The sequence below is a fragment of the Felis catus genome, chromosome A2 (assembly GCF_018350175.1).
Source record: "Felis catus isolate Fca126 chromosome A2, F.catus_Fca126_mat1.0, whole genome shotgun sequence".
Taxonomy (NCBI): Eukaryota; Metazoa; Chordata; class Mammalia; order Carnivora; family Felidae; genus Felis; species Felis catus.
In genome coordinates, this window is record NC_058369.1 from 165,191,550 (window position 1) to 165,215,921 (window position 24,372).

The 24,372-nt window shown below is 46.9% G+C and overlaps 1 pseudogene; it reads left to right on the forward strand.

Moving 5' to 3' along the window:
- Positions 1–2,891: 2,891 nt before the first annotated feature.
- The window catches only part of LOC109497309, a 30,072-nt pseudogene continuing 8,591 nt past the window's right edge, over positions 2,892–24,372 (forward strand).

The window sequence follows — 24,372 nt, forward strand, 5'->3', positions numbered from 1 at the left end:
CTTCTAGAAATTATTCTGTTGTGTGTGTCCTTTGAATACTTTGGTTTGGAGAATATCATTAGCTCTCATTTGGCCCCAATGTATGCACAGGGAGGAATTTTTCCTAGGGCCAGTCTTATGAGTGGACCAAGCAGGTGACCGCCTGTGTGGTCCTAAACAGTCTACAACCCAAATACCATTCCGCTAGGAGAGCATCTTTCTGTAGAGGGTTGTAGCTTCCAGCCTGTGACATACGGCAGGTAGTCATGATAAAATAATTTCATGTACATATTTACAGGGCGATGATGTTTAAGGAATAAAGAGGAGACGAGACCAGGGAGGAGGGCTGGGGCAACATTTGATGAATTTTAGAAGGTATGCAGACGTGCCTGAGCCACAGTTTTACAGAAGCCGAAATTGTTCCAGCACGCGGGACGAGAGCCCGAAATCTGAGAATAAAAACATCACCCCTTTAAGAACGATTTATTTCCCTTCCAAAAGGCATTGCTGGAGTTCAGAAACTTCCACTGTTGCTGAACTCCAGCTCTGAGAATAAACTTGGATAAATGATTTGTCTTTTAGCATCTTCTTTCTGTATTTTCTTTTGAAGGGTTGGATGCGTGGGAACGTGTCGTATTTTTGTTTTTCATATGTCAAAGCAGAGTAAGCTTCCTTTCATCGGGTTTGCTTGTCTTTAGTGCAAAGTCAGGCTCATTCAACGTAGCAAGAAAGAAATATTGAGACAAAGAGCAGTCAGGCTACATCTCTGTGCACAGTTCTGCGTCCCTGTTTCTCACCTGCCCCGACCTGGGCTGTTTACGGGACTCTGGCCTCACACACCTCAAGCGGCCAAAAAAGTTCCCCTTTCTAACTTTCCTCAAGTCACCCTGTCTTTCTGAGAGTGTCAAGTTTTGTGCGTAAAATATGAAACAATCAGCAAATTCATTATGCCGATGTTTCATGACAGTGTGAGATCAAATAGTCACCTTGAAAAGAGGTGGCTTTACTTAAAGGTTAATGAAAGGACCTGGGGCAAAAATACACATTATACTGTCTGCCCCGCCCCCCCCCCCCGTTTGGCTGCCTTACTATTCACCCCGCTTGGCAGACCATCCTTTTGGGGAGCTATGTCGGGCAGGGCCCCTTCCTGAAGAGGAGGGCAGTACTCTCACGTCAGACTTTCATCAGGCTTTCTGGGAATGTTACGACGTGGAAACAAACACCAGAACTCAGTTTTGAATACACAGCCAGATCCATCCTGGGACACGTGGCCAAAGAACTACCAAATACTCTGCAGGTTGTGAGCCAAAGAGAGAAGGAAGGAAAAAAAGAGAGAGCAATAAAGAATTTGAAGTAATATTTTCAAACTTCAGAATATGTTAACATTTTCGGACGGCCTGTTAAAATGGAGAACGCGGGGTCCTAGCCCCAGAGTTTCTGCTTCAGTGTGATAGGGCCTCAAGGATTGGGGTTTATAACAAGCTCCGAGACGCTGATAATACTTCCGGTCCGAGGCCCGCTCTCTGAAAACATCTGGTGTAACATCTATGAAAGTAAGGACCGTTTCCCCACAAAAAGTTGCAGCTGGCAGCATTCCTAATATGAAAGACCGAATGCTTTCCAGGGTTGGAAACAGACAAGGATGTCCACCCTCCACACTTTCATTCAGGTTTTACTGAAGGTCCTCTGTGTGTGTGTGTGTGTGTGTGTGTGTGTGTGTGTGTGTGTGTGTGTGTGTCTGTCTGTCTATGAAAGAGATAGAGACACAGAGAGTGAGAATCTACTCAGAAAATCCTACAGAATCCACAAATTATCAACTATTGACAACAGGTGAGCTCAGCAAAGCTGTAGGACACACGGACCCTTCTATGTATTACCAATGAACAACTGAAAACTGAAATTTAAAAAACAATACCGCTCAAAAATTATTTGGACAAAATCATCAAAAGATGTGCATTTCCTGTACAGTAAAAATTACAAAATGTTGCTGAAATCACAGACAACCTAAATAAGTTAGATTTACCACATTCATGAAACGAAGGGCTCAATATTGTTAAGATATTAATTCTCCCCAAATTGATATATGAATAATCCCAATCAAAACCTTCTAGGACTTTGTTGAATGGAAATAGTCAAACGAATTACAGAGTGGAAATGAAAATGCAAAGGAACTAGAATGGTCTAAATAGTTCTGAAAACGAGGAGAGTGGGAGGACTTACATTTGCCGATTTTAAGACTCATTGTATATCCACAGTCAACCAGACAGCGGTATTTCCGTAAGGGCAGCCATATATAGGATGGAACAGAGTAAAAAGCCCAAAAATGTCTTACATGCATATAATCAACAAATTTTTGTCAGAAATACCAAAGTAACTCACAGGGGCAAGGACTGTCTTTTCAACAGATTCTGCAGCAAAAAAATGCATTAGCATAGGAATGAAAATAACCCTCGATATTTACTTCACGCCATTCACAAGAATTACCTTGAAATGGAACATAGATCAAACTCAGGAAGTGAAACATGAGACTTCAAACAGAAACCACAGATGTCTTATTGAACTTGGAGGAGGCAATGAGTTTTCAAACAAGACCAAAACATTGCAGCCATAAAACAACAACAACAATAGAGAAACTAGGTCTTACCCGAATGCGCGATGCTGGCCCGTCTGGCTGCCGAGCCCGCTGAGAGCCAAGGGCGTGTCTCCTCTGGCCGAAGCCCTCCAGCCAGTCTGAAGCTTCCTGGACACCCGCTCCACAGGCTCCAGAGAGGGTGGCAGTGCGTGCAGCCCGGAGAGGGCAAAGCGGGGCCAGACAGGTGGGTCTGTGAAGTCCCACAACTTAGTTCTCAGTGCTGGACTTCCCGCACTCTTGAATTATCAGAAATCTTTGCTGGTGTTTAACAAGCAGGACGATGTCTCACGGTCCTGACATGAAGGGCACCCTGCGGAATGTCCTCGTCGCACGGAGCCCTGGGGACAGACGATATCAAGGTCCTCCCGGGCACCTGTGGCTGCCAGACTTGCAGACTCTGTTGTCATCCACTTTGCCTGGTGAAAATGGGCTTTGCTCCACCCGTGGAAAGCCATACCCAGAAGACCCAGCAGTTTATAAAGTGCTCTCCCAGAAAGAACTGCAAAGGATAAAGAACAAGAAAAACCAGAAACACAATGAGAGAAAACAGAAAACACTAGAAAATTGCAAACACATGGCTAGTATACCAGCTATACAAAAAACAAAACCAAACAAACAAAAACCAGAAAACACCTCATCTTTGTTGCCGGTCCGTCTCAGCACCTAGCAACCCAGAAGTTTTTACGTGACCACTGTATTTTGGGAAATTTGATACAATACATGAAGCTGTCACCACGCGCAGGCTCACAGGGTCTGGGCACCAAGGTTCATCCTGCATCCGGTCAGAAGACCCTCTCGGAACCATACAGCGTGTCAACAATGTAGCAGTGGGTGGCGGGACCCTTATGGCCTCTCAGGTACAACTAAATACCGCAGTAACTCCTGGGAGAATATGCGGCATCCAAAGCCTGGCCACACATATCTACATGATCTATCTACACATATGTATCTACGTCTCGGGGACGCAGAGGCCAGCGTCACAGAAGAGGAAACACAGGTGGATGAACACCAAGAATACGAATGGAAGCTGCTTCCAGAATTATTTATATAAATTAAACCTCAACTGTCTTCAACTACGCGTGGGTCCATTGGGTAAGAGTAAGAACTAACTGATGCTGGGGTGCCTGGGTGGCTCAGTCGGTTAAGCCACTGACTTCGGCTCAGGTCATGATCTCCCAGTCTGTGAGTTCGAGCCCCACGTCCGGCTCTGTGCTGACAGCTCAGAGCCTGGAGCCTGCTTCGGATTCTGTGTCTCCCTCTCTCTCTGCTTCTCCCCCACCCACACTCTGTCTCTCTCTCCGCCTCTCAAAAATGAATAAACTTAAAAAAATTGAAAAGAGAAGAACTAAATGATGCCACTGCAGAGGTAGATCCTTCCACCATCCCAACGAAGCTCAGATTGTCCCCGGGGAGGGAATGCTGGGAATTCCCAGTGGATGTCTACACAGTGTACCCTTTCCCCACCGCCTGGTTTGTCCAAATCTGAGGAGGGCATCCCCACCAGCTCATCCAGGGCACAGTCCCCTTCTGAGGACCTGGACCCGGTCACAGTCATCATTCTGATGACTTTTGCTGTCCCAGCCCCTCCCAGGCAGGTCCCTCCTTTCCCCAGCTCCCCACCATCCTGGAGACTAGCCACAGAGGCAACCCCAATGCCAGCACAGAGAGTTTGGTGCTGGTTCTTCTAAACAACTAGAGGACGATGTGGGTTGTGATCCCTTTGGTGTCCCTCGAAAAGCCTTTAGTGGCACCTGACTGGCAAGGAGTTGTCAGTCCAAGACCAGCCCTCCCTTTCTCCCTCCTCTCTTTATAGCTAACCACCCAGGTTGGGCTCTGAGTCCCGCATCGCGGCACTAACAAGCCCAACTCTCAACAGAACCTCGTCAGTCTTGCACAGGGGGTCCCACATTGCCAGCAGCCGCGAGCGTGAATAATTCACCCAGTTTTGCTGACCCGGCATCCCACTGTGCCTCGATGGGCTTTGCACCCGACAGCATCATGCACTTGATGCACACAGCAAACCCCACCGCCAATAGAATTCCTTGGAATTAAATCTTCCGCATAGCACAGCACAGGAATGGGAGGGATCGCTCCAGATGGAGACAAACAGGTGACTGTCATTCTCTCCCCCTGCATCACGGCACAGACAGCAGCCTGCCCGTGTCCACGCTGCTGTGGCTGACGGGGGGAGTAGAGCGAGAGGCCCAGCCTCTAAGGTGCTTGCGTGGCAACCAGATTTGCACACGGCTCCTTCCTGAACTCGTAGTTGACTTACACACCCCAACGAGCCCCCATGAATGTTCCTCACGCCTCTAACTAGTGTTAGCTCACGGTCGTTGAAGTATTTTTTCATTAGGCCTTAACGCACTGGATCAGCATAATAATTTTGGCATTGTTTCTCATGAATGATACTATTTTTAACTCCCAACATCAAACTTGTAATACTAATTCAGATCCCAGAGGAGATTAGCCAGAATTGGTCTCATGTTGGCTCTCTTCCTGAAAATGTGCAAAGATCATGGCAACTCTGTTTTGTGACTTGTGGAAAACACGGTAATACCCTAATATATTCATGAAAAATCTGACAATTAAGAAAATGATGCTTATTGCATTCTCGGAATACTTGAGGAGAATGAATACATGTCAAACAAAATTGGTGGTGGTGTTTAATGCTGAGAAGTGTGGTCAGCAACGGTTTTGAGTTGCATGGATTTATATGCTATATTACGCATCGCACATGTAAATTTGGTTAATGTTTATTTATTTTTGAGAGAGAGAGAGAAACAGAATGTGAGCGGGCGAAGGGCAGAGAGAGAGGGAGACACAGAACCGGAAGCAGGCTCCAGGCTCCGAGCTGTCAGCACAGAGCCCGACGCGGGGCTTGAACCCATGAGTCATGAGATCACGACCCGAGCTAAAGTCGGATGCCTAACTGACCTACCCAGGCACTCCGCCTCACACATTTAGAAACTGCTTTTCTTATCTCTCGGTTGTACATCTGCACTTTCTTTTTGAATGGTTGTTAATTATACAGGAAAGTTTCAAAGATAGTTATTAGAGACTAAGTGCAATTATCTCTTTTCTAATGTGTTTCCAGTATACTAGGAAATGCGTTAGAAACAGAGTTTCAACTTACAGCTGACTTACCAGAAGCTTGAATATAGCATAACATTTTTACTGAACAAACGGTAGTTCTGTGGGATATCTATTTGGAAATTTCTTTGTTTAGTAATTGAAATGTGTCATAAAACGAGATCACAAGTACTTGGCCAGGATGAGACTAAGGTGGGGGAGAAGAGATTGGGGATCCTCTAAAATTAGGCCACGTAAGTTGTCGTAGATCATTTTGGTTACCCACAGAGGGTAGTGAAGTATTTTACTAAGACATAATGTGAAGTGATGTTTTTGGATAACACACAATTTCTTGACACAGTTTTAAAATGGATAATGAGGGGCGCCTGGGTGGCTCAGTCGGTTAAGCGTCCGACTTCGACTCAGGTCATGACCTCGCGGTCCATGAATTAGAGCCCCGCGTCGGGCCCTGTGCTGACAGCTCGGAGCCTGGAGCCTGTTTCAGATTCTGTGTCTCCCTCTCTCTGACCCTCCCCCGTTCATGCTCTGTCTCTGTCTCAAAAATAAATAAACGTTGGAAAAAAAAATTAAAATAAATAAATAAATAAATAAATAAATAAATAAATAAATAAAATGGATACTGAAATAAACTCAATTCAATTCTGAGCACTGGACCAAAATGGATTCAGAAAATGTGACTGTGCCGCCTAAATTAAGTATCTGGGGAGATACTTTCCCAAAGGGGAAAGTCAGATATCCTCGAGATTTTCAAAAAACAATTGTGATAAAAGATATGCCTTTATACGTTGGAAATATTAAAAGAATAATGTGAATACCAAAAAAGGAAGCCCAGAGATTTAAAATAATAACAACAATTTAAAACACCTTATTAGGGGGCACCTGGGTGGCTCAGTCGGCTAAGCGCCCTACTCTTGATTTCGGCTCAGGTCGTGATCTCACAGTTTTTGGGATCGAGCCCTGAGTTGTGGTCTGTGCTGACAGCACAGAGCCTGTTTGGGATTCTCTGTCTCCCTGTCTCTCTGCCCCCCTCCCCCAGCTCTCTCTATCTCAGAATAAATAAATAATAAAAAAAAGAAAAGAAAACACCTTATCAGGAGATGATATGTAATATCATGTTCAAGTTTTCAAAGCTCCCTATCGGAAATCTGATGACTTTCTATTAAATACAATGTACAAATTAAATGGCTTTGTCCTGAGGTATAGTGTGTAAAATCTGTTCCTAGATACCCCCCGATTCGATTAACTGAGCGTAGAGAAACAGCTAACTACCTAGCCATTTACGTTACTTTTCTAAAATTCTGCATAAATGAAAATCTCTAACTTATATTTTGAAGTAATTTTAGGACAGCATCACAAGAAATTCAGAAAACACACAAAAAAGATGGTAGGCTTACTAAAGAAGACAAATCGGACTTCCTCAAAACTTCACACTTTGGTTTTCCAAGAGCTGATGTGACAAAGATAAGGAGGGAAGCCGCAGACGTGGAAGACGCTTGCAAAATTATAACCGATAAAGGACGCACATCCAGAAAACATACACACACGTGCAGCTCGATAACACGAAAATGAACAATTTGATTTTTTAAGTAGGCAAATAACTCTGAGTAGACACTTTACCAAAGAATGACATGATTACCAAAAAACACAAGGTGTTCAATATCTTCGGTCATGAAGGACATTTTTTAACGCCGATGGCATACTATGATATAATTACTAGCCAGGCTCAAGTTTAGAAAAGGAACGAGTTTGGGTAAAAATGTGGAGCCACTGAACTTTCAGGAACACACCTGTTTCTGTTTCTGAGAAATTCTGGTGGGGATGTGAAATGGTACAAATACCAAAAGACCGTTTGATGGTTTTGCACAAAGTTAAACATGCACCTACCTACAGCTCAGCAAATCCCAACTGAGGCATTTTCCCCAAAGAAATGACAACATGTCCACCTTAGCCCCAAACTGAATGCAAACCCCAAAACCATTAGCCAGTAAAGAGACAATTGTGGTATATTTCTCAAGTAGAATACTCTTTGTCAGTAAAATCAGACCCATTACTGATACACACAACAACATGAACGAATATCTAAAGCATTATATTCAGAAGCCAGAAACGCGTATATATACTGCATGATTCCATTTATATGAAGTAACAGAAAAGGCACAACTCTGGTGAAATGGCTTGTGGCTGATTACCAAGAGTTAAGAGAAGACTTTTCGGGGCGATGGAAATGTTATCATGATTGTGTCGATGGATACATGACTACATGCATTTATCAAGACTCGTCAAACTGTACCCTTAAAATTGTGAATTTTATTTCACATCTATTTTAACTCAATAAGCCAGATTTTATTTATTTAAAAAATTTTTTTTACATTTATTTATTTTGGAGAAACAGAGTGAGACAAAGCGTGAGCGGGGGAGGGGCAGAGAGAGAGGGAGACACAGAATCCGAAGCGGGCTCCAGGCTCCGAGCCATCAGCACAGAGCCTGATGCGAGGCTCGAACCCACAAACGGTGAGATCATGACCTGAGCCGAGGTCGGACACTCAACCGACTGAGCCACCCAGGTGCCCCAGTAAGCCTGATTTTAAAAAGTAACTACACTGGCTTGGTTATGAAGTTAATGAAATAAAACTAATTGTTGATCTCGTCCTTTTATGAGGCACCTCACAAGCCTCTACGAGGGAAGAAGAGAGGAAATGTGCCCTCACCATGCGTCACAACCCAACCCAGCGTATCCGGTCAATCTGTGCAAATTCCAAGCTTCCCTGCCTTTGCTGCTGTCTAGTGTTGAGCTGTGGTCCACGTGGCAGTAACGGAGGGGTGCACGGATCAGACCTCCTCCGAGGAGAGCCTGCCTTCCAGCCCACAGATGGTAGGCTTACCAAAGCCCCCAGGGTGAAGGCAGCAGTGAAACCAGTGCCACGCTGGTCAGGATGCGTCCACACACGCCCGGGCCAGGCTGCTCCTGGCCTCTCCTAGGTGCACAATCCATGCACCAAGTCTCTCCATCTGGGTTGCCTGAGACTTTTCAGACGTTTATTATGATCTGAGCCCCCCGCCCCTCTTGTCCAGTTCTGCTTCATCATCTTTATTTTTCACGGTATTATTGCCCGGACGCCCTCTGGTATTCCCAACTCCATCACCGGTCTGCTTCGGAGCACCTGACCTGACGCACTTAAAGAATAACACAGTTGTTCTTAGCAGGAGGCATTTGGTCACGTAAAAGCCGTGTTGGCGCAGCAAGCACCCTCGCGTACCCCATACGCTTATGCTGTGGCGACACTGTGCGTGCGTGTAGGCACGCACACCTGCTTACAGGCAGCTTCACATGCTGCAGCCACGAGTGAATCTGCATAAAAGGAACAGCCTTCCTCCGCACGTAGGTACTTACACAAACACTCCATGTCTGGAGTTAAAATGTCATTCCTTTGGAAGAAGTTTATTTTAAACCGTGGCCGGGTAGACACAGCTCATCCAAAGGGAGGAAGAATGATTGATGGGACTTCGGGCAAAGAGAAACCAAAGATTCTGTCCAGGGGCAAACACCTGTTCCCTGAATCAGCTGCCTGTGAACCAACAGAACACCTCATCTCTTCCATCCTACAGCGAGCGCACTGTCTCGCCGGGCTTCCCTCCAGCCATCACGCACACTGTCCCTGAGACCCTTGTGCCGTGGGATGAACTGAGATACCCTCTCTCCACCCCAGCTGCTCCCTCAGCTCTGTCTGGAGAGAAACGGGGATGAGAATGAATCTCCGAATGGCTTACAGAGACCTGGCATCGGCCTGTGTGTGTATATGTGTGTGTGGGGGGGGGTGCTTATACAGAAAGAGAGTAAATGTAAAACGCAAATGTAAAACGCTCCCTCGGCACCCTATCGCAAGGCTCCCGGCTCCCAAGGATTCGCTGACATCCTCGTTTTTCATCACGTGAGACAGGACGGGGTTTCTTTGGAAGGGAATTTGCACTCGATATAAAATGTATGCCTCTGGGGAGCCTGGGTGGCGCAGTCGGTTAAGCGTCCGACTTCAGCCAGGTCACGATCTCGCGGTCCGTGAGTTCGAGCCCCGCGTCAGGCTCTGGGCTGATGGCTCAGAGCCTGGAGCCTGCTTCCGATTCTGTGTCTCCCTCTCTCTCTGCCCCTCCCCCGTTCATGCTCTGTCTCTCTCTGTCCCAAAAATAAATAAACGTTGAAAAAAAAAATGTATGCCTCTGGCAAGCTGGATGATAGTATGCTAACCGTTTTCAAATGTGAGGATCCACATAGAGCCCCTGGCCATTCCTGGAAGAAAGAACGAACCAGAAGCAGGAACCGGAATCATGAGAAGTGTCTTCCTTCTCTGCTTCAAAGGCAGTGGGGGCCGGGTGGAACAGAGGAGACAGGGGAACGGAGGAGAAAGAATCCAGGGGCTGCCTGCACCCCACCCTGCTCTCTACAGAAAGCAGGGGGAGGGTAATGAGAGTCCAAACGCTCAGTCCTCCTCTCTGCACGGCTGTCCATTTCCAACCAGTCATGATTGAAGAGTTACAATGGCAAGCGATATAATGCCCGACCCAAGCCAGTTTTCAAAAGTCAGCTTTGGCTCAGATCACGGAGAACTCGAAGTCCTGGGCTAGCATCAGGTGTGACAGTGATGCGGGACCTCAAAGGAGGTCACCACAGCCTGGTGATGGAGCAGGGCCTCCAGCCTTCCCGGCTCTCCTCCCTGCACCGGCTCCCTCCTCGCCGGCCCCCTGGCACCAGCCTTTGCGCCAGTGGATGCTTCGGCTCTGGCCCCACCCTCAGCTTGGCCCCAGCAGGGAGGGGAACATTTCTTCCCCAGTGTTAAAAATTCATGCGTATTCTGGGCCTGTCGCTGGTTTCATTTAGCTAATAGAACCATCCTTGAACCAAGTCACTATAGTCAGGGGAAGGCGTTGATTACTCTGAACAACAGGGCTGATCCCAGGTGCCGAGTGAGGGTCAGACCTGACCTTGTCCACGGGGACTGGAGGTTAGGGTTAACTCCTGGGTGGCGTTTTATCAGACGAAGGCTGAAGGGATGGTGGGTCAGTTAAGCTGATGTTGTGATGAGAACTACTCTCTAGAATACTCCACTGGCCTTTCGATGGAAGAAGGGCTACAACCGACGTCAGAATTCCAAACGTGATGGGCCAGGAGAGACAGAGGCTGGTGAGCAGGGGCTCAGGTGGGGCCGGGTCCCCACGGACGCCGGCAGGGGAGCTCTGAGTCAGCGCACGGCCCCCCCTGTACAGCCAGGCCGGGCTCCTGTCCCCTGCTGCACAGTGATGAGCACTCCCACACACCCTGGGAAGGAGCCGTGGTCCATCTGGATTCCACAGTCATTGCTGGCACCGAGATCAATCATTAATATTGGCGCAACATGGGAATCAGCACCTTCCCCACACACAGGGCAATCTGTGGCTTCCTGATGACAAAGCCCTCGGGGATTAATAAATCTCTGACCTGAGAGAACAAACAACCGATTTCTGGTGGGGGACGGGGATGGTTTTCCGGACTTAGGACCTTCCTGCATTTCTGGCTTTTCCCTGGGTGTCCGTCTGGCATCAGCCTTCCAACAGCCTTTGCCTGACTCTCACTGTTGTGTGTGTGCACAGCACAGATTGCCTCTGACTCTCCAGGGACACGGATTAGCCCACCCTACCAGACACACCTGCACACACACACACACACACCCCACACCAGTACCCTCCACTCCCACCACTGCCTGTTTGGACATAGCACCCGAAGCCTCTTGTCACCAAGACAGTCACATGGAGCTGAGACTCCCACCTGGGCCTGTGACCACGCCTGAGGTGTTCCTCGTGGGCACCCAGCTCTCCTAAGACGCAGCCACGGCCGGTGTGGACATTTCAGGGCTCTCTGGTCCCAAGTTGTGCCCCGTTCTCTCACTGACACGGTGGCCCAGTTAAAGAGAGGCCAGACGTCTTTGGGAAACGTCGGATGAGAACACTATTTCACAGCTACCCCCGGTCACCGTTGACACGGCACCAGCCTGTCCCCTGGCTCGCAGGCCGCCTGCATATACGGCCCCTTGGGCCAACTCACTCACACGGAGGGAGAGCGTGATGGGTCAAGAGGGGTTTCCCAGCTGGCTGGGTCACAAGCATGACAGGAGCCGACAGTCACTTCGTCACATACCTCCGTGTTGATGCTCTGGGGGGGGGGGGGGGGACACTGCCCCAGTGTCAGAGAACAGCACTGAGCCACAGAGGAAGATGTGATGCCAAAAGGGAAGAGAGCCCTGAGACGGAAGGTGAAGGGGTGAGGTGAAGGCCGCTGACCGGGGGCCAGAGGGTAAGGTCTGCTCGGCCGGCGGGCCGGCGGGCGTGCGAGACGGAGGGAGAGGACGAGGCCCCCTCCCCCGTCTGGCTGCCCGGCAGGAGGCTGAGAGTGGGCCCCAGGCCTTCAGGTGAGCCACCTCTGCACCAGGCTGAGAAGTGCCTCTACCACTGTGCCACGTTTGAGCTCTCGGTCTCGACCCAGGAGCTTCTCCCTCGCAGACAGGATTCAAAACGTGGGGCAAATGGAAACAGCAGAAAGCCCAGGAGATACACGGAGCCTGGGATTTTGCAGGGAGGTCGCGCACACTTTGGTGTCTTCGGCAAAGACCTTGTAAAATCCACGGAGGCTCACCGTAGACAGCCCAGGAAGCACAGAAACAGAGTAAAGAATAAAAGCACATATTAATCCCATCACCAAAAGGCAATTACTATTAATAACATATTTAAAAGACAATTATGATTAAAAATGCATTTATTTCCTTTTGGTTCTTATCCCATGCAAAGGGGGAGATGACATCACCCCAAAAAAGCGGGATATGACATTGTACATTGAAGGTATCGCAAGTGTTAGGATTCACTCAGAGGAAAAAGGTAGGTTTCCTTAATTCTCAAATCGGAGGCTTTTCCGGCCCCGTAACGTCATGACTTCTTACAGAGAAAAATAGTATCAGACACTCAATGACTTTCGAGCTGGTATTCTCAACTCAGTTTACTATTGCCTAAGTAAGCAAAACTATGCACACATGTAACAAATAATCGCTCCTCTTAAATATGACTTAGCCTGGGGTAATTACCAAGGAAGTGACTCGTTTTGAATTTGCCCAAACTGGGGACAAAAGGAAAAATTAAACATGAGCTTCTACTGCACTAAGTCGTTACGTTGACTCCTGTGGGGATTTCGGTGACGATCCTTTGAAAAATGGGAATCCCCCCCCACTCTAATCCATGACTCATAAAATTCCTCACAGCACTTTTCACCCCTTGTTATTAGCGCCTGACCTCCTATCACATATTTAATGCTTGCTGTCTGCCTCCTCTACCAGAAGGAACAGCCAGAATGTTTGCTAATCCCAGTCTGTAATCCTAGCACCTGGAAAGTGGCTGGTACACAGACAAAATCCTCAATAAATATTCTGTTGAATGTTGATTATTAACCTCCTCCAAGAATACCACAAGGCGAGTAGGGAGGAAGATACGAGATTTCAGCCTACTCTCATACTCTGTTGGATCTAATACTTGAAGCAATCTCTTATGGAAAACACGATCTCTCTAGATGAGTCTTTTAGACCTCTCCCCCCCCTCCACCTTCCCCCTGTTCTTCCTAGAAACAGCATCTAAATGGATGGGGGGTGTGGGTAATTTCCTTGAGTTCCCCATCCAGATCCAGCGTCCACCCTTTCCCTTGGGTCTGTGTTCCAGGGAGGGAGACTCTACAAACCTGGGGCCCTTGCACTCTGGTTTCTCGTTGGGTTTAGCCAATGGGAGGAGACTGGCAGGAGATACGAACCAGGAGGATGAAATGGCTGAGTATATTCCTTCCATGTCTTCCTTGTTTGGCCAACATGGTTCTTCTGACAGTAGCCATGTGGCTCTACCTCGTCTCTTGTTGGGCAGCCCCTCTTCCATGGCTCCAACAACGGTGTCCTCCCCTCACCCCTTCTGGACTAGGCTTGGTAACCATTTCCGGCTCTTGATGCTCTGAGGGGATTCAACATCTTTTGTTGGATCCCTTAAACTTGCTCACCCCCAGGGAAGAGCCACATCTTTAAATTCTCTTCAAATCCTGAGCTTCCTGTGGCTTCTGTTTCCCCCTGGGCCTCCCATGGACACACAAGGAGCCTGTGTCTTCATGGCAGAGGCGAAGAAGGTGTGTCCCCAGCCTCGCGTTGCCTCAGAATGTAAGTATTGGCTCAGGAGCCCCAGGACATACTTAGTGCTGTGCTCATACCCTCAGCTAAAGCTGTAGTTGCTGTAACACATGGTCCCTGCCAGTCTTAACCAGCACATGGTGGTCTTTCCTGCTGCTCGGACAACCTGGCCCTTCCTCTAAGTGATACCGTTTTCCATTCAATCCCAGGTGGGGGGTTCACAGCCATCAACCCAGCACCTCTTGAAGGTCAACAGAAGCCTCAAGGTCTCCCCACATCATGCGAAGTCATATTTTGTTTTACTTTGTCTCCTGCCCTACACTCAAATCCCATCTGCCTGTCTCCTCTCAGGTTCGCAAACAGGGAACCGAGCAAAGGCTCTGTGCTTTCCAATATTTTCCAACCACTTAAGCACAGTGTGAGCTTCTGAGTCTTTGGCCCGGTCAGTGAGATCTTGCTCACTTCCAGACCTCACCTTCCTTTTCCTCTCAGGGCTGTCTTGGCAGGGTGGCTCAGTTTTCTAGGTCCTATTCTTGACTCTCCTGGAGATCCGACCTCACATTCGTGGGAGCTGGCACACCCCAAATCCATAGAGCAAGCTGGAAATTCAGGCAAGAGTTGATGTTGTATTCTTGAGTCTGAATTCCCCAGGGCAGCAGGCTGGAAATTCTGGCAGAGAAGAAGAGAATTCCTTCTTCAGAAAGCCTCAGTTCTTGCTCTTAAAGCCATCTACTGATTGGATGAGGGCCACCCCCTCCCATGGAGGTAATCGCCTTTATTCAAAATCTGCTGATTTAAATATTAATCACATCTAAAAAAATGCCTTCACAGCAACATCTAGATGGGTGTTTGACCAACACCACAGCCCAGCCAAGTTGACATATAACATCAGCCATCACACTTGCATATTTATGTGATGGTTTTAAAGGAGGTTGTCACTTCCCACATTAGTTTAAGGAGCTGAGAAGCGGATACCAAGATACTGTAAGACATACAAGAGTTTTACAGGGGAGGGCTCAGGGGGAGGTGCAGAGCAGGTCTGACACTTGTGTAAGGAGACAGGGAAAGAGGGCGTTTGAGCGCCAAGTCTCCGATGCAGCGCAGCTCCAAGGAAAGACTGGCTAGGCGGATGAGGACTCCTCCAGCCAAAGTCACCGATTGGAAGAATCCCAATTTACCCCTGTGTTGCCCAGTAATTGGCTGGGAGTGGTCTGTGAGAGGCATGGCTTCAGAGCACGGGGTGGAACTGTTTGTGCCATCAGTCACCTTTGCCCCTACAGCGGGAGATGATGTATTTTCATGCCTCACCTCCCCATTCCTACAGTTAACCCCACGTGGGTACAGTTATATCCATGCATCTTCTAAATACACACACCTTCCTAATATGTGCATTTCTGTATGCATGTATGGATGGATTTCACAAAGGTCCCGATGCCATCTGTCAGCACTAGGCTTCTTTTATTTTTATTATTTTTTCCAGATTTTACTTTTTTTAAAGTCATCTCTACACCCAACATCGGGCTCAAACTCACTACCTGGAGTAGAGAAGAGTCACACGCTTCACTGACTAAGCCTGCCAGGTGCCCCCCAATACATGCATTTATTGGAATCCCCTATATAGAAATACATGAAGCTTCAGTAGGGCTAGAAAATAGTGACCATGATGGGGTTCCACAAAGACTTTTTTAGCTGGGGAGATGTTTTTTTTTTTTTTCAGTTCAAAGACGAAGGAAAAGTAACTTTCAAAATGATGTCTGTAGCTCTACATATGAGACTTTCTAGCTGTGAAAGAGGATCAAAGGGCAAACCACAGAAGAGATTTTTGTCCTGTTGGATTGTGTTCTGTGTTTTCATACTGGTTAGATTTACATTCTGAGATATGAAAAGGAGATGAACATTTTCTTACTTGTGCATGGGTGCGGCCGTTACCTCACTGTACAGATGAAATGAGATGGTGTTTGTTATCATATCACTGAATGGGTGGAGGAAGTATGTGTTTTGATATAACCGTTAGCTGTGATTTTTCCTTGTAATTATTGGATCAATATAAGGAAATCATGCAGCTAGGGTCATGAGACAAAATGAATTTCTCAGAAAGTATACTGGGTTTATGTAAAAAAAAAAGTATTCACTTAAAACACAAAAGACTTTAGTTTGCTAAGCAATTACACAATGGATTCTAGGCTGCACAAATGTACTTGTGTATACTTTCTGGAACATTTATAAAGGTTACAAAATGATCTAACATATTATTTTGATAATACTTCTGATGTGCATTGGAAACTCAAACATACCACTTGGAGAAAACACTCAATTCCTTAGAAGGGATCTGTCAACGAGGTGGATGTTTGAGATGTGCCCTTTAGATCATGTCATATCTGAACTCAACTTCCCAATCTTCAGGCACTTGAACCCAATAAAGCAGCCACGCACAAGATGTCCCAGACAGTACTGATGAGAGAACTTCACAATTGCATGATCACTGGGAAGTGTAAACCACACTCGAGTTGTATAACAGCAGCAGCGACAAAGGGGGGAAATGTTCTAGCCACATCGTGCGAGAAGTGAATGACCCCAAGGAATGAACCCTGCTTCTCACCTATTGGGTTTGCAATTTCCATTGCGAAAAATTTCCAAGAAGCTAATTATGAGCCCACAGCTAAGGGAGCCTCGGATCTCCTCATTATATTTAGATGCACTTCTCCCCCACACAGGTGAAAATGTGATTTTCACCTAAAATAGAAAAGGAGGGAGGATATTAAATTGTATGTACTCTATAATTACAGCCAGTATCATTGGGAAATGCTTATGAAGCAGTCTGCATGACCGTTATATTAATGACAGCACAGTGTTTTATTGAATAGATATACTATTCTCAGTGTGGTTATTGGAGAAAATCTAAAATGATTTTTAATGAGTTGAGCTGACATTGTAAATTTCCTATATTAAATATATAGCTATCATATTCATTTATGCTGTATATTAAGCATATCTGTAGTTATGCCACATTTCCATACATGCACCTATAATTTTTCATTAACACTAAAGTTAAAGCAGCAATTTAATGCTAACAGTAAATTCTCAAAGGATTTGTTTATCCAGTACTGTTCATATCAACCCCTTTTTGTATTTCTCTATACTTCCACAGTCATTACTACTCTGCAAAAAAAAAAATGAAGTGGGTCACATTTACCTTGACTTCAAAGTCTATTCTTTTTTTTAACCACTTAAATTCTTTTTCATCCTCCCCAGCACCCCTCCCAAGGCTCCCAGCCTCCGTTTGGTCCTATCTTTCCCATTAAAGATTAAAAATGATAGTTAACTGAAAGGCTACTTCTCCAAGTAACCACCTGCATTTCAAAAGAATATCAATCAAAAAGTACTGAGCCTATTATTCTATTAGAAGACATTTATTATTGAAAGTTATTAGACTCATCTGGGAGATACTGGAAAGAACAAACACACAGGACTTGTGTGGTATTCTATCTTTCTGTATGGGACAGTTGACTGCCTAGGACCCAATGCTAGACCTTGAAGCCTACAATCCAGGGCATCACCAGGGGGGAGGAGGCAGGACTTCTGACTCTCCATTTTGAGCAGACTTAAGAAGGAACATCTGCGCTGGAATTTGCATGAATGAAAAATACACTTTTACTGTACTAAGCCACAGTCTTAGGCTGGTTGGTTACAGCAGTTATCCAGCCCTAATGCATAAATTTGAACCAGAAGTGGGGTTTTGCACAAAGAAATGAAGAAAGGAAGGAAGAAAAGAAGGAAAGAAGGACAGAAGGAAGGAAGGAAGGAAGGAAGGAAGGAAGGAAGGAAGGAAGGAAAGAAGGAAGAAAAGAAAGGAAGGGAGAAGAAAAAAGGGAGGGAGAAAAGAAGGAAGGAAAGAAGGAAGAAGGAAGGAAGGAAGGACATAAACATCTAACGTATGAGACAATAGCTTCACGATGGTCTGTCTGCATGAGGGAAAAGTCACTGATACGGAGACTTTGGGCTATCACAAACACTTATTAAACTGTTGCCTGCAACAGCTGGGGAGGCAGATCATGGACCCAATGAATCAGTGGCCTTAGGGGAAATGATCGGGAAGAACCGGGGTCCTGATGTGTAGGATTATCATTGGATACATTTATCAGGGTGTCACCAGCAAAGTTTAGTTCAAGGGAAAATAAGAATAGCCAAGAGCCCGGTCCACCGAGGCCTGCCAAGATTGTACTGCTTCTAAAGCCAAACCATAAGAAGTGGGATGGAGAAGGTCTTTGAGTGACATTAAGGGTCAAGCCCCGGCCTTCCAGCAAAGACCGGAATAAGATGGGGCCTCCTTCCTCAAGCCCAACCATCACAGGGTAGCAGGCGCTAAACCGAGAGAAAGAGGACAGAGGGGCGACGGAGCAGAGAAATTTGAAAATCCTGAAAATGAGGTTGGGGTCATCATGGTGGGTCCAGTTACTGGTTCCAGAAACTGATGACAACAAATGGGTCCGAAGTCCAAGTGTGACTGGACTGAAGTGTAAGAGTCTGAACAGGTAGGGATTCTGACGGTGAAGACAGAAAACAATCAGTGGCTTCTCCAACTCTGCAGGGAAAGAAAGAACTCTCCAGAGCATAGAGCGAGAGAGAACATGGAGAACAATGGACAAGGGTCTCCCTGACAGACAGCAGGACCCACGTACCATCAAAGGAGATCCCCGCCCTCGGAGTGTCGCCCCCAGAGTCCCCGCACTGCCCGCGAGCCCCTCCTCCATCTACTCCCACTTGAGAACCATTAAGAATGCCTGAAGAGGGCAACATTCAACTCCAAATAAAGAATTAGAAAATTCCAGACCCTCTGCGATCTGTGCCAAGAGCATCACGTTCTACATCCTCACAGTAGGGACTTCACACGAGGCTGGTCTACACAGCAATGTCGTGTGCTTATCTCCAAGACAGAGCAGTGGATTTGGCAAAGGTCCACCTCAGAGTCCCGGGAGGGCGCCGCTGGGTCAAGAACCTAGATCAGTGAAGCGCAAGTTGTTTGAACAACTAAGGACAGTCAACATAAGAGACGCCCAACAGAGGGGAGACAAGGCAGAGACTGAGTTGGTGTTGGCAGAAATCATCTTCAATCCGCAACAAGACCACTCCCCTTCTGTGGCCGTTGCCATCTCCCAGTAGAGGCAGCCGGCTCTCTGACCTGGCCCGTTTTCCGTCTGCGTGGTCGGGTATGGCTGTGTGTGTGAGACCGTCCCAGGCAAACCGTACGCGGTGTGGCATTTCTGTGTTGTGACTTATTTTAAAATATTGCCACATACACGTGAGTATGCATGCAAGTTAGTCCCAATTTACACCTAGAAGAGGGTGCTGGGTACCTGATGTATTCATTAGGCATCACCTATCCGGGACCGCGTTGTTCCCAGGGGGTCAGGCTGGCTTTGGTTTCTAGCGATCTCAACGGTCAGGTTGTCAGACCGAGGCCCTTGATGTGAGAAACAACAAGCTTTGTGATTTTGAATGATCTTTTCCCTCTCCACAGAACCTGGCTTTCAAAACCATTTTCTCACGACGGACAGAACAAGTCGGCGTTGACACTCTGAAGTCCTATCCTGGACGTCAAAAGCCGAACGCTAGATTTTTCTTTCTCTTTGCAGTTTGGCTGCAACAATCCTAAATCTCCACGAGGCAAATGGGTTCCTCTGGCCCACAGGGGAGGTCACAAACAAGGAAACGCAAAAGAGAAAGCACGCGAAATATTTCAAGAAATATTATTCCTGCCACACAGCTGGGGCACGATCCTGCCTTTCCTCCACGGTCGAGCTTCTTGAGTGAGTTTCTCTGATTTATGGGCACCCAGTTATGCTCTCACTATTACTCTGAAATTGCTACCACCAAATATCACTGGCAGACTGCTTGTCGCTAAAGCCAGTGGATACTGCGTGAGTCAGAATGTGCTTACTTCCATGTAGAAAACCCTCACATTTCAGTGGCCTCAGTTTGAAGGTCCTATGAAGGTTTTCTTATGTCATAGTCCAAAGGGGGGGGGGGGGTTATCTGCTGCAGAGTCAGGGATCGGGCACCTTCTACCTCATGAAGCCACCACGTCCCGCCTTCTATCTCGTGAAGCCATCATGCTCACCCTCTAAGGTCACTGCAGATTGGACCACAGAGGGGGGAGGTGACTCCTGGGACAATGATGTGGGGTGAGGCGCATCAGCCAGCTGGTCACATGGCTCCAGATACATGCAATGGGCTGGGAAATGCAGTTTGGCGAGCCCAGGAGGAAGGGCAGATACGCAGGTGTCCGCCAGCGGCCAGCATCGTCCTGGCTCCTCCCATGCCTGGATCTCTTCGAAGTGTTCTGACTCTGTCGACCTCCCACTTGTCTTGAAATGCCTTCTTCTCTTCGAAGAGATTCGAAGGCTCCAGACACGCCTGGTCTCTTTGTCTCGTCTCTGGCCACTTCCCGTGAGGCTCGTCCTCATAGTCCGTTACCTAAGAGAGACCGCCGCTCCTCTGTTGTCTCCCTTGGCAACCAGCTACGGGAAGGGTCCTGAGCACGGCCCCCAGCTCAGGCCTGCGCTTTCCACCTGCTAGCAGCTGCCCTCACCACACGTACACTCCTCAGCCTCCTCGCCCTTCTTACTCAGTGACTGGCCCCACGTCCCTGCCATACCCCCAGGCACCATTGATTTCCTCTTCTCCTTCCCTTTCCGCTTCTAATCCCAAAGTCCTGACAATTCTGCCATCGGAGAATTTCTCTCATCGATATTTTGACATCCTGCCCTCTCTAAATCCTGGCTCAGGAGCCATGGCCATTTGCCCTGTCTATTTCAGCTTCCTCCCAGGGGACTCCTGGCTCATGCATTCGTTCCCCCATTATTCTCCACAATGCAGACCGGTCTGATCAACCCCAGTCTGTGGTCCTCAGGGTAAAATCCCACCCACTGATCAGGTCTCTCTGGCTCTGATTCCATCCCTCCGCAGGGGTCTCCTTGTAATCTCCAGGCCAACTCTGTGCGATTACACTTGGGCCACAAGATTCTCTTCCCTGGCCAGACCCTGGCTGTTCTTGAGGCTGGTGGTGTGCCCAGAGCCACCTTCCTTCCGCTTTCATTTTCTCTGACTGATTCTGTTCATACTTGGGGGCTGGTCATGCGCCTCCTCTTTCCCCAACCCCCCACCCCCACCCCCTCACATAGCTTTACAATTCTCCTTACATCTCGAAGATCACTATCCTACATGCCTACAGGTAATGGCAGGTATGCAGCTGTGTTCAATAACATTTAACTGAATAAATGAACACATCACAACCAGAAAAGGAGGGAGGAAGAGGAGAAGGAAAGAAAGAAAAAGAAGTTAGGTGTTTAGTAATCTGAGACACATACTGGTATAGTAAATCCTCATTATACTAAAAACCAACAAAATACAGAACTACAAATCCTCCAGTAAGTAAACTTACAAATAAATTATGTGTAATTAGCATTAAAGAGCTTTGTGGAGTGGTCCTGGGGATGTTCTTAAAGTGTATCTAAGCTCTAAATTCATTATTTCTGGATTATCTTTAAATGAAGAGACCCTCAAAAATGCAGGAGCAAAGCCCTGTAATAATAGCTGCACCAAACTGGTATTTAACTCTTCCATTGAAAGCTGTTTTCCTAACACACGCTTATCTATTTTATTAGTATTTGAACAGTATCCATTTTTTTCATCACAAGGGTAGCTACAGTAAGCAAATGTTACTCTTTTTAATCTTAAGAAATGATCTAGAATCAAAATAAATTAAAAACCTCATTTCCTTTTTTTCCCCCCATCAAATGAGCTCAGTGGTAATAATTTTTCTGTTTGGTATGCCTGCATTACTAAAGAAACGCCAATGATGTAGACTGCATTTTAATCACCAAATACATCAGATTTGGTAACAAACAGCTTTGGGACTGCTAAATTTTTCTCTCATGCGTGGTCAGTAGGCAACTAGGATTCTTTCTGGCGAGTAAAATGAACAGTATCTCCATAATTATCGTGATTGATCCTCAGCCACGGGAGAGGCAATGCTGAAGCTTGCCCCAAGGGGTAGCCAGCACTCAGTGTGCCCGGAGCAGTGGTCACACAGTGAAACATCTGGCATGAGAGGGGTCCCTAGAGGGGACTGGGGGCAAACACCAGGGGTCAGGAGATGACAGAGTAAGGACACGTCAAGCGAGGGGAATACAGAGTCTGGGATCATGGCGTTGAGGGGTAACGGGATATAGGACTGCGTATGTGCGTGCGGAGCATGTGTTGAAGATATCAAGAGACAGAGAGAAAGGAGACGGTTAGTCACAGGAAGCATGTGCTCCGGTCCTAGAACCCACTCGGCCTGGCTCTGTGATAGTCCCTCTGAAGGCTTTGCCCCAGGTATGTCTATATCCCATACTTCACAGGTGCAAGGTGTCGTCTCATGGAGAATTTAACTTGCCACGATGGTCCTGTCGGTTACAGAGGGCACTGATTGTTAGCCTACCTCACAGATGAGAACATTGAGAATCAGGAAAGATAAAAGTGACTTGTTTACTGGATGAGGTTCATAGTGAAGACCAGAGCCTGGTGATTTGAGCATCTGGCCTCAGGCTTTTGTCAGTTTCTGCTATAGCACTCTCTTTCATACAAGTGCATGAAGCTTAAGCAGAGAGACGCCATGGTCATCTATATGGTACAATTTGGCAGAGGTATAAGAAGGACTCCATCAGCTACCCACCCACCAGTGACACCTCCCTCAATCAAGAAACATCAAATCAAGTCAAAAGGAGACCACGGGGCACAGTGGCCAGGCAAACCCCCTTGTGTCTCATTAGCCAGTTATCCCTTTCCACATTTGAGAATGGAGAAGACAGAACCCACCAAATGCTCTTCTGTCTTTCTCCTGCCCCGAAACAAGTGGCGTAACAACGAGGTTGCCCCTGTGTGTAAATATACATGCCAGGGTGCTACGATCAGATAGATGATCAGATAGATACCTAGCTAGATACAGACAGACAGACAGACAGACAGACAGACTGATGTTAATGAGGATTTTAGCGGGTTCTGTGGTGGGCTGGCTCCTGGCCCAGCTGTGTGTAGCCAACCCAGAGGTCACGGGAAGAGGTATGTACAACTGACGAACAAGTGATCGGGCTTCTGGGAGGACAGGGTTCCATCAGCCATCGGCACCCAGAAGCAGGTGAGAGAAGGTAAGTGGGTATTGAAAGATTTTATCATGTTTATATAGAGCTCCCCCCCCCCCCGCCCGCTGATGCTTTTAAAGAGGCTGAATTATGCCCTAGATTCTTTTCCTCCAGGAGTCTTCACTTTAAACAAGATTTCAAGGTAGTTGGGATGTTGTTGCTCTACTTGTCAACAGCTCCTGATGGGTTCATTTACATTTCACTGCCGTGATAGCTGGGCAGGTGTACTAGGCTGCAGCTAACAGACGTTTTTCGTATTGTTTGTTCCTTCTGTTCATCTAATTGACACATTGTGTCTTGTTCTATATTATATTTTGGTGCTTTATGGCAAAATGTCTGCATTTCTCATCCAGTTACCCCGAGGTGTTTCTTGTGAGCAAAGGCTGATATAATGACCCTTCTGTGAGAGGAGGGGCAGTTCCCCAAGTCTTTCCAAATCTGTGTTCATGTCAACGTGCTTGGACCACTTGACAGAAGGGACCTCAAAGGTGATTGTGATGGTGAAATACGAAACTAAGTAAGAAGCTCGGAGAATGGGGAAATCTATAGTAGTGGATTTTACCTGGTGAAAATAAATAGACTTTTCACGAAGACTGAAACACCGCATAACTCAAAAGGTATACTGGAGTTTCAGAAATAGCTATAGAATAATTTTAAAATAAACTTCAAAATTCACCTTTTTGAAATTCAGATCCTTCATCATAAAATAATTGAATTTCCAAGCTTGGCTTCTTATCCAAGAGATATGGGGCCACCTGGGTGGTTCAATCGGTTAAGCATCTGACTTCAGCTCAGGTCATGATCTCATGGTTCATGGGTTCAAGCCCCCACATTGGGCTCTGCGCTGACGGCTCAGAGCCAGGAGCCCACTTTGGATTCTGCGTCTCCCTCCCTCTCTGCCCCTCCCCTCAAAAAATAAACATTAAAAAAAAATCCAGGGGATATGCTCTAACTCTTTTTTGGTGTGTCCATCAACCCAACAGTGAGTCAGTCAATGAGCATTTTCCCCTGTGGATGCCATAATGAAGTATTAGACATGAATCCTGCCCCAAAATGTGGCCCCAGGACTAAAGCTTAAGAAGCCAGGAGGAATACACAACAGTGCATGTACATGTTGAGGACTGTGGTTGCTATGTTGATTCAGCAAAGGCAGAAGCTATTGGAGCTGGAGGCTGCATGGAAGAGGTGGAATTTGACATTGGCTTTGGAAATTGCACATTTGGAAAGGGAGAAAAAAAGTGGGTGAGGGTTTGAGGCATTGATGTCTGCCAGGGTGAGTCAGCAAGTCAGGAGTAAGCACAGCCAGTGAGTG